This window comes from Mustela erminea, chromosome 15, assembly GCF_009829155.1.
Source record: "Mustela erminea isolate mMusErm1 chromosome 15, mMusErm1.Pri, whole genome shotgun sequence".
Taxonomy (NCBI): domain Eukaryota; kingdom Metazoa; phylum Chordata; class Mammalia; order Carnivora; family Mustelidae; genus Mustela; species Mustela erminea.
This window is the reverse complement of record NC_045628.1, coordinates 74,940,448-74,950,571: the sequence shown is the minus strand read 5'-3', so window position 1 is coordinate 74,950,571 and position 10,124 is coordinate 74,940,448.

Below are 10,124 nucleotides of genomic sequence, written 5' to 3'. Positions count from 1 at the left end.
TGTGCACATGAGCACCACAAGTAAGACTATCACATATGCAAATGCACCTCTTTTTCCTCCAGGTCCCACTTTTCTGGGACAATGGAGGACTGAGGTGAAGGTTGCATAGGTTTTTAGCTATTGAGTTTTGTCTCTCCCCTGTCCCTCATGGCCCTTCCTCCTCCACTGGTGCTTCTGCTCACCACTCCTCTCTTCCAGCTACCCACACTCTACCGTTCCTGCCACTCACACCCTCTGCCTGCCACGGGGGTGCTCCCAACCTGTTCTCTAAGTGATTCTGGCTCTTTCAGTCGAGGCTTAGAAAGTCCACAGATCTCTGGCATTTCTTTTATGTGCAAGGAGTTCGAGCATGTAAGCAATATTTACTTATTTTCTCCTTTGTGACTCAGAGACAGAGAAGAGGAGGAGGAACTGAGCACCTGCTTCTCCCACGCAGCAGCACTGGGCCTCCCAAAGGTGGCTTGGGAGGAAGGAAACCACCCCTCCCCCAGTGATTTCCGTCAGGTGCCCCCAGGGCTAACCCAAGAAGCAACAATCTAAGCAGAAACTGTATGCCTGCTATGCACACTCAGAACCCCTTCCTACCTCCTCTTCCAAACACCTCAGTGTCCTGCACCCTCCCAGTTAGAAAGCATGGCACTGTCACCATCATACACACAGCCCGCAAAGACCCTCCTCTCCACTACGCTTCAGTTGTCCACGGAAAAGATCAGGTGTAGTTTTACCTGCTTTCTGTACTCATCTGGGGTGATTTCCTGCAGTGCCCACCCCTGTACGCCATGCATGTAACAGCTAATCTAGAAACAGAAATGATTGTGTCTCACCTGATTCTGGTCAGCAGTGGAAACTTCAGCAGATGACTATTACTCAGAAATAAAGACCAGGCCAAGGGCAGCGCTGTGGGCCTGAGGACCACACAGACTGAGAATGGGATCCCGCTCCCAGCCCAGAGCAGACAAGACTGAGGCCTGGCCTCGCTGGGCCATGACCTTCTGGCAGTACGCCGGTGCCCGGCTCATGGCGGATGTGTGATGAACGGCTGTGGAATTGACCTCTCCAGATGCATGAATGAAAAGTGGGCCTATTGTCAGAGGAAATGAAGAAAATCGATCTCATCTAAGACACCTTGATTTATGCAACAACAAAAAGAGAACCTATTTTGCATCCTAAGTGCTATTTTTAGGAGCTAGCGAAGTTGTGAACAACATCATACAGCCCCGGTGGCACTCCGGCCCTGACCAGGCCCTTGGCCTCCTTCCTCCTAAGCTCAAAGTGAACTCTCAGCCGACCCAGCCCTGCATGCTGTAATACTGATTTTAAACTTGTCTAAAATCAGATATGCATGTATATGTACAATTTTTTGTCTTTGTAAAGTAGGCTGACCTTAGTGCCTTAGACAACACTTTAAAAAGTACAAAAAACATTATTTTAAGTGACCAAATGGTTTTTGATTTAGCATACTGTAGTGGACACATGGTGGCCTGGAGGACAGAGCAGTGGACAAAGAATCCAAATTATCTGGGTCCTAGCAACATCTCTTAGACTAACTAACTCTGAGCTATGGGCAGTAATTTCACATCTCTGAACTCCATTTTCCTCATCTATAAAATTTTGAAATGCTTGTATTACAAGAGCTTTGAGGTGAGTTACTACTGGTTTTACCCACAAGGAAGACCCTCCAAAATGAGGAGACTAGTGTTTTGAGAGCACATACTCCTCCCTCTTCTCCATCACCCTCAAGGTTAGCAGTGAGGAGTGACCCCCCTGGTTGGGCCCCTGGGTTGGGTCAGAACCAGGCCAAGTGCTACAGGAAGGAGCCAGGGCCCAGGGGTGGTGACAGAAGGAGAGGTCCCTTCTTCAGTTTTGTTTTATTTTGATTTTATTGATTATGTTTTATTTAGCTCCTGTAAGGGCCACTTCCTGGATCAAAGCAAAGTGTCATCAAAGAAGGAAAATATACTGTGGGGTGAAGGAAGGAAGAGGTCCAGCCTCCCGTGGCACTTCCTGCTCCAGCCCAAAGGAAAAGAGAGGTTGTTTCCCGGACCAGCCTGCAAGTGTCTGCTTTCCCAGATGGAGCTGAAATTCTTTTTAAACTGTCATACCCCAGTGAGGAAAATGATGCTGCTGTAAATAAAACATACATAAATCTGGGAACTAAGAACAGGGAAATTTAATGAATAGGTTTGGGATTCTCAAGTAAAAAAAAAATCAGAGAATAACCAGGGCAGAAGCGGGGTTGTGCGGGGGGGGGGGGGGGGGGGTCGCATAGGGCAAAGTAAGGGAACAGAGACTCCAAAAAGCGACAGAAGGAGGCAATGAGGGACATTTTGAGAAAGAGGAGCAGACATGAGGCAGGCTGAGCCTCAAGCAGTCAGCCCAGGCACTGTCTTCCTGCCTCCAGTGAGATGTCCTCAGCAGGTGAACTTTCTTGAAATGGGAAAGCAAGTGACAAGAAAAGGAAGTGGGAATCTTGAGCTTCCTTCCCAGACAGTGCTGCTGAGGGAAATTCAGGGCAGGGAGAGAGGCCCAGGGAGATGGGGGGGGGGGTACAGAGAGAGAATGCCAGCCTTTGCAACCCAGTCACTCTCTCCCTGTGCCTCCCTGTCATCAGCTCTGATGTGGCATTATTATTTTTTAAAGACTTTAAAATACTATTTTTACCCCAAGCACATTTTTTCCCTTTTCCTTGCAAAAGGAACAAAAGGATCACAACCCACATGCTCCTCAAACTGGCAGCCCTGAGAAAAGGCAGGGCTCAGATTCACAAGACGAGGGAGCTCCAGCCCCACATTCCGCCCCCTCCTTGTTCCTACAGAAATGAAACTAAAAGGAATGCCAGGGGCTTGGTATTACCACCCCTCCTGAAATACACAAGCAAAAGTAGTATGAAATGATGAATGATGGGACTTCACAGCCAGTGTAATTATCAGTAGTAATTTTGGCCATTAACAATTAGTGTTATATTTCTACAAATGGAAGGAAGGCATTCCCTCTCTTGTGATCTCTCTTTCTCATACACAGACACACACACACATGGCCTGGCTGTTTGGTTTATTCCGCCACAAACATTCTGTTCTGCCCTTTCATAGTTGGTATTTCCCATTTCCCTTAAAATTTCCAAGGCAACTAATTAAATATTACTGGGTCATTCAGCAGTTTAGGAAAGTCAACAACTTTCACTCACTTTTTTTTCTTTTCCTTCAAATAATGAGTATTTAGGGATCTTGTTCAGAAACATCAAGATAGTGTCTTTTTTGCCCCCCCCACCATGTGACAAGGTTAGAGTTTGATAGTAGAAGTATTTATGTCTGAAGTGTATGTAAGAGAGAGAAAGAGACTTAAATATATGTATACATTTGTGGTGGTTTTTTGTTTTTAGAAAAAAAAATTTGGTGAAAACCACACAACAGCCCACAGTCTGTCTAAACTTTCTGAGTTTCTCTTAAAATGGAAAATATTAAGAGTATTACTCATACTTTGATTTTAAAAATGGAAGGCAAAGGGAGAGCCGGTGATTCATTCCAACACCAGAGATAAAGAACAAATCAAAGCCAGAATGACTTCTGCTCTCGGGCCTTTGAACTCTGGGCAGAGGACTTGGCCTCCCCATGGGAACTACACTTGGGTCATCCCCCAGACCCTCTCAGGCCTCACTGCCCTCTCTGAAACCCTGGGTCTCACCAGGGCACCACCCTCACCCCAACCTACTCCCAGTCACTACTCATCCGGGAGATCTTGGCTAGAACCCAGCTGGGACCTCTAAGACAGATACAGTGTCTTGGCTCTTTCTGGGGTGCTCCCTGAGCTCGTGCTTCCTGGTGCGCTGGGGAGAGCAGGAGCCAGAATCCCCTGTTGGAGGTCACAGTCATCTTCACTGCTTTCCCCCCGGGCACTCTCCCCCATGCCCTGGAACCAGGCTTGCCTATCAGTGACTGCGGGGTTTGGTGGACCGGGCCTGGCTGAGCTCCTGAGACTTCCTAGCACCCCCCAATCCACACAGCACTTAAGAAACAAAAAGAAGAGAGGCTCTGAAGATGTATGGGGGGAAAAAAATAAGAAGTACAGATATTGCTTAAGGAAAACCCATTATTGGATATTTGCTGTAGAAGAAATAATAAATCAAAGTAATGATCCTTAGAGCAGACACCTGATAACACTTTTTTCGTAAAGATATGCCAGTCTACCTTAAAGAAGGATATTAAACAGATCCGTCAACCCCAGGCAAACTATGTTTGCTAAATAAACTGACAATTAATAGATAACCCAGAAGATAAACACCATTCAGGGAAGGGGGGCTAAAAGGCTGGTGTTTAAAAGGAAGGAGAAAACGAAGTTAGAGGATCGAGTACCCAATAAGAAAGGCCTCCTCTTGGGCTCCAGCCCCAACGACCACACTTTGAATTCCATTTCCCGGAGAAACCACAGCTTCCTCTCTCATTGCCTGGTTAGTGAAGGGTTACTCTCTCTACAGTGTTTCTGTTTTAAGTGAAATAAGGTCCAGGTTTCTGTTTGTTTGTTAACTTCCCAAACACATAAAAGGCCCCTGGCAAGACTGTATATTACCATAAAATAATGCAACAGAGAGCAGCCACCCTAGGGACATGCTATGCCCGTCAGAAGCACCTCCTCATCGTTATTCGCTCACAGCCAAAACCAGAATGTTGAGCTAGGGTTCAGCTTCAAGTGCGTCATTTAACCACGGTTTCGGTGAGTGAATCTATTCCTAATGCTAATTGTTTAAGGAGGAGCTTCTTTTTGATCGTTTTCCACCAGGAGCTACGGGTTTTCACAAGGATGCTCTGATTTCTACGGAGCGTTTCCTTTTTCAGACATGGTGGGCGGGCAGGCGGGCAGGGGAGGGCCCTCCATCCCTGGAATAGCATGTCTCGTTGTCCCCATCTTTCCGTAAACCCAACCTCCGCCTCACTACAGCAGGGCCACCGCAGCCCATTCCTGGGAGTGCTCTCGACATGAAATACCGCCTCATCACCAGTGTTACCAGAACAGTCTCCATGCCAACTCCTGCTCTCATGCCCCTGGGAGTGCCGCTGGAACACTGCAGAAGGCAGGTGTGCTCTGTCCCTATTGGCCTCAGCCTCCATCTCTTTTCCAAGACAGGCAAGTGCTCAGTTGGTCTCCTTTGTCCTGTCAGCATCTTCTTTCCAGCAGGCTTGCACAGCAGGAGCGACCCCGGGAAGGTAGCTTCTCTGGTTCTCGGCTCTTCCCTTCCCTTGTCTTCAGTGCCTGCTCCCTCTGCCTTCTCAGAAGGTATGTATGCACCAGGCATACCTGAGTCGTGGCCAGGCAAAAGGTTCCCTGTGTCTTCCACCTGTGCCCTCTCTGGAGCCAAGAAGAGGCTTCCTGTGGTGTTGCAGACCGGCCTCCTGTGTCCTCACGCTCCCACTCCTATTTTGGCTTTTGGGCTTGGGTTATTGGCTGTATCTAGCACTTCCGTCACCCTGAAGGCATCCTCTCTACCTGACTCCCTTCCAGAGATGGGTGCCCTGTCCTCCGCCCTCCACGGTGGTAGCTAGTCCCTGTCCTGAGAGTAGAGCCTTGTCTCCCTACAGGCACCTTTGCCAACTGTCCCTGGAGGTCCCTGTCTGCCCCACATCCAGGTCCTGACCTCAGCTTGAGGTCTCTATCCCTCTGTTCTTCTGTTTGACGGGACTCTTTTTCTTTATTCTGGAATCCCTAGGGCTAAGTATTTGTCAGAACTACTGGGAAGGTGATCTTCCCTGGCCAGGTGTATCTCTGGAACCAGAGGTGTCTTGGAAGCTGGATGAGTTCCCCTGACTCAGCCCGGGGGGTGGGCCATCTTGCTCCCTTCCTGTCTGCCCTGTGATGTGGGGAGTAATGGGCTGGAACCATGACAATCACTGACTTCCAGTGTGGACATTACATGTAAGGACACATCAGTGCAGCCTAAGCCCCAGCTACCTGGTCATTTGAGAGGTCGTGCTCCTAGCTCTATGTGCCGCTTCCAAATTGCTGTACCAATACACTGGAATGTTCCCGGGTCAGTCAACAAGGAGCTGAAGATGTGACCGCCTGGTTAGAGCATGGGCCATTTGCCACGCCGGTCTAAATGTGCTTCTTCTCGCTGCATTAGCACTCAGATTTGGTATTCGGGGTGCCCTGATGCCACTGAACCCCTTTCATACCCAGTCCTTGTTACGACGTGGTCTCCTTTCTTTCCATTGTGAGAAAAATAATATAGCAGTGTTCTGATTAATAGTGGGACAGTCGCTGTTGTCCATGGCAACAAAGTTGCACTGGAATGTGCTGTTTGGTAAATAGAATGTGTTTGAATTGTGTGCGTGTAAGCTCACTGCACCTGGGGTGCGGTAGCTGGGGGGTGGGCCCTTGTGAGGTCTTCACTAGATCCCTTCTCTGTGGACCTGAATATCTCTGCCAACTTGGCCTGCCTTCATGGAGAAAGAGCCTGGACCAGAGGCCTGAGCACATTTATTTCCAACAACGAAGAAGGAAAACAAGGAACATTAAGAGACTTTACTAAGTGCCAAGTTAAAGTCTTCACACACCAACTCTGTGTAATTATCTGGATCTCCCAACAACCATGCATGGTAGCTACAGGAAGCCCAATTCACCGATGAGAAACCCAAGGTGTGGGGAGAATCCAGTGCCAGGAAAAGGGTTTGCGTCTTGGTTCTGCACTTCCCCAGCTGTGTGATTTGGGGCACAGTTGACATTAGAACCAGGTCCATCCCACTCAAGCGGCCATGACCTCCCACTAGGTCATGAGCTGAGAGATTTTCATGGGCGTGGCTTCTTTGGTCCTGATATCTCCCACAGGCTCTGATGTTCTAAGCAGTGTTGGGGTTTTCCTTAGAAACCTGGCTTGGAGTCAAGTTATCATGAAGGCTCAGCAGACACCTGAGCTAGCATGTTGCTCGCTGACACTGTAACTTCCAAGCAACAGGGAGGTGGGGTGCAGAACATCTACAAGCAAAGCCCTTGTAAAAATAGAATTGTCTTCTAAACAGGGACTTCTAACCACAGGAGAGGCCAAGGGCAGGTTTAAAGATAAGACGGTAGACCTAGCCAGGGGGTGCTGCATGGAGCGTATCTGGGAGAAGGGTGGGAAACCTCAGGAGGCACACGGGAGAATGGTGCCCATAGCACCTGGACCCCCTACTTTGGGGCAAAAGAAAGTAGGTCAGAAACAACAGGATCAAAAACAATAAAAACACTGCTTTCCTTCCACACTCAGGACTCAGTGTTGCCTGTCTTCAGGCAGAGCAACTGTGAGCAGATGAGTACCCTGGGAAGGACTGGCTGGCACGGGGCCAGTCTGGATGGGACAGGGAAGCAGGCAGCACAGGTGAGCTGCAGAAGCAGGACAGCTAACCTAGGGAGAGGACTGGGCAGCGGGCAAAACCAGAATCACTGCTGTGGGTTCTCAGGTGCCCCCAACAGCCAGCAAGTCACAGACGGTGAACCGCGAACTCACAGGGTAGCTAAAGTCATTAGGGTCCATGCTTGCAAACATCTCTGAATTCATTCCATGCAGAGGCATCAGTTCCTAACCAGTCCCAGGGAGTGGGGCTCGGGATTTCAGGACGGCACAAGGGAGCAAAGAGCACATGGGCTTGACAGGTTGACAGACTTGAGCCGAATCATGGCTCCATCACCAGGAGCCCATGTGAGATGAGCCTCAGTTTCCTCAACATACAAAGTGAGCAGCAATTGTTGTATTCATCAAGATCGTGGCAGGAAAAAGGGGGCACAATCGAGTGGAATTGAGGAGTATTTGATCAGACTTTCCACTAAGATGCAGGAAGGGATGATGGGGCTCCCAGTTCAGGGACTGGTGAGAGTGGAGGTCAACACAAGGGAGATGTGCTGGGCCCTGGCGAGACGGTCTTAGGTGGGAGAGGAGCACAGGCACTGCCCAGCGGCAGTCTGCCAGGTGGAGGGAACCAAACATGCTGGTCTCATTTCCCTCCCTCCCAGCACCCCTTGGTTCCACCCACAGGCCAAACGCGGCATAGCCAGCGGGCTGAGGGGCCTGAGCTGCACGGTTCCTTAGGGTCAGCCTCCCAGCACTTGAGGCAGGGCAGGGAGGGGCGAAGGAGGGAGCTGTGGGATCAAATGGAAACAAGTCTGTCCATTCAACAAATAATTTATTGAGTGCCAAGTGTGTTCCACACTCTGCTAGGGCCATGTTGATCTGAAGCTACAGAGAGTGCAGGGTGCTCCCAGACAGGGTGTTCATGGTTTAGTTGGGGGAGTCGTTATTTACAAAGAGAAGAAATCGTAGTAGAGTTGCAAGCTGTCAATAAGTCAGTCATGTCAAGGAAAAGTATAAGGAACGATGAGAGTTGCATAGTAGACATGGACCAAGAAACCAGGAGAAGGCACGTGAAGAAGCCTCTGTTGGGCTGAGGGTAAGGAGGGTTAGGGGAAGTCATTTTAGATGGAAAGCTAGAATGTGAATTTGGTGGATGAAAAGGTCCTGAGCCAGGGCTCCGAGAGGCAGGTGGGGGCTGATCCTACTTGACTTTGCTGGCCAGGAAGGAAGGTGGTCTAAGCTGTGATCCTCAGGAGGCCATCAGGCAGGAGAGTGAGTTATGTATGTTTTTAAAGACTAGAGCTGGTACAGAGTGTGGAGAGAGTTGGAAGGGCCAAGAATAGATGTTGGGAGACCACTGTGGTGGCTGCTCTGGTGACAGAAGGGAGAGGTAACAGTAGCTTGGGTTGGAGCCATGGCAATGGTTCATTCGATCATTTATTGAGTTAGGAACATACTGTGTTCCAGCCACGATTCTCAGCCTGAATGAGAAAACAATGGCCAAGAGACATGAGGTTTCTGTCTTAAAGTGGGAAAGGATATGACAATGGCTCAGGAAACCAATTTAGGAGTCAAGCCAGTAGAACTTGGATCTGGACTGGGGGAATGGGACACACGGAGAATAACACCCAGTTTCTGGTTCACATCATGGGAATAGCAGTGCCATCCACTGAACTAAGGGACTGTATTGAGAAACCGACTTTGTGGAGATCATGAGTTTTATTTTGGGCATGCTGGATTTGGACCCAATGGTTTTGCTACATGCTGCCTTGCAGGGTAGCTGCAGCACTTAAATGGCGGAGGGTCTCCAAGGGCACCATTCAGAACTGTAAAGGTTAGCAATTCTTGCCCTGTCTGTAAAAGACTCCAAATAAGAAATATCTGTTAAAGGCTTAGTAAGTGGAAGTATATGAAATGGTTGGGCCAAATGACTTCTCTTCTAATTGTGTAGATTAAAGATGTATGTCACAGAGAAGCATCTGAGATGCTGGAGAAGAACTTGGCTCTAAGCCAGGCTAGTGGGGGTGGAAGGGAGGGGTAGAATTTTACATCCCCTCTAGGCACCTGACAGTTGGTGGCCAGGTCAGTTCTGAGACAGATCTGAACTAGACAGAATCTTTGAAACCCTCAGGTATCTTAGGGTCCGCTCAGAACTACCTCAATGGAGGAAATTCCAGGGTTTGGCTCATCTTTGAGTTGTCACTAATAGATAGTTTGGGGAAGGTCAAGGTGGCCATTCAAGCCAGTGCTCTATAGCCCAGGAGCCTGGCCTGGCCAGAATTCTTGACAATTTCCTGGGTCTCTTATAAAATCAGGGACTTCCCAGGAGAATTTGGAGCTCGAGTATCTCATTACCCAGCCAACTACTCTGAAACAAGTTCTGCTTACAATCAAAATCAAAGAGAATCATGAAGGAAGAAAAAAGGGAGGGAGCCTCAGAGAAGAGCAACATGGAACATGAGGGATAAATCCAGAAGCATGAAGGGCAAGCCTGTTGATTTGCCCTTGTGGTGGGTAAGGACTTTTTCTGGCCTCTTTTTTATTCCTTGTGATCCTTCCTTGTAATGCATCTGATGGGGCCAGCTTCTGCTCATGGGTTACCAATTCCAGCTTTTAGGGTAAGAGATGGCCCCCTAGAACATGAGGAAGGCTGCTCAGTGAGCTTTCCAGTTATAGAGGCTACTAGTGGATGCCTTGGGAACAAGTGCTTTTAGCTGGCACATCGGCGCTTTGTACAATACTGAACTCCTCAAGTTCTCCAGGGTTTGTTTGGTCATTCTGTTTTTATTGAGCAGCTACTATACGCCAG